Below are 1376 nucleotides of genomic sequence, written 5' to 3'. Positions count from 1 at the left end.
ACTGATACAACGCCATAAGAAATATAAGGTTTCATAGTTCCAGTGATATCACACTGGAGTGCACTGCTGCAATAGCACTGAGCAACGTGTCAGTTCCGATGTTCACCGAGTTAACAGGAGCAAATCACACACGTATGAGGTCATTTTCATACATGTAAACTGGTACAAATTAAATAGTTTTATTCACCTGTCCCCGCTTCCTTTACGTCGGAAACCAATTTTTTAGAGTTGGCTGCTTTTCTATTTGTACTAACGCTACCCTTAACGTCTTTTTTGACGCCACAATTGCTTCTACTAATTCTTTTTCGCTAATTTCTCTTTTCACAACCATTCTTTTTCTTTTCTCGCTTCTTCAGTCATATTAACTGAAAGGAGGATAAGATTTGATGATCCTTCCTGCCCACGCTTCACCCTTCCCAGTGGTCGATACTTCAACTACCCAAACAGCTTGTCTCTCACTTGTTTCTGCACCCAACTCAATAGTAGCGTTTCTTGTAATATATTGGGTATTCGAGTCCCTTGGTCCGTCGCATCATTACATCATTTTCCCTCAGTGCTTCCCACAATTTACGTACCTACAACCATTTAGTCATTCCTTTCTCTAATCTCTTAAAACATTTCAACATTAACTCCTTAGCATCCATTGTTGGAGTTGTCACTCACGGTAAATGCTCCCGGCCATTACTACTCTCCCACCAATTGGGTGTGGTGTACCTGCGTGTTTCTCCACCACACCTTCCACTTATCATGCTGTATATCCGACAAAACAATCCAGTGAGGGTTTCCCTTATCCCATTGCCCCCCCTAAACTTTCTTTCAACGTAATTTTCGCAACATTTGATTGTTTCGGAAAGTATATAATCAAAACCTTGAGCAGCAACCTCTTGCCGAGTATAATCACATCTGACACTTCCTTAGAGACCTCTATCACTTTCATACCTGACACAGTACCTGTGCAGCCCTTCACTGGTTTATACACCTCCCTTCCTTCCCTGGAAGACCTTGCCATTCCAATGTACAGATATCCTAACACTAGCATGCGCCCTGTCACCTCAAAACGCAGAAGTTCCCCTTGTGCAATATGGAAGTTGTCCCTGAGGTCGCGAAACCACCTGGCCACCGCAAGTCTGTCCTGCTGACAGAACCTCTTAGTATGTCTTCAGTACAAGAAGAAGTGTTGAGTCACCATTCTACTCAGCATCCCCTTTTCAATAACAACACCGCTCCACGGATGAACAAAGCACGCTTATACGAGCAGAAGAGTAAAGTGATACTTCCTTTCATACCGGGAAGCCGACGATATCATCGTCATCACTCGCCACAGTGGTCAGTAAGTGACAGAATGTCAACTCTGAAAGCAGAATACACACAACTAT

The sequence above is a fragment of the Trypanosoma equiperdum genome (assembly GCF_001457755.1).
Source record: "Trypanosoma equiperdum strain OVI genome assembly, contig: ctg_222, whole genome shotgun sequence".
In the NCBI taxonomy this organism is placed as follows: Eukaryota; Euglenozoa; class Kinetoplastea; order Trypanosomatida; family Trypanosomatidae; genus Trypanosoma; species Trypanosoma equiperdum.
This window is presented reverse-complemented; position numbering follows the sequence as displayed.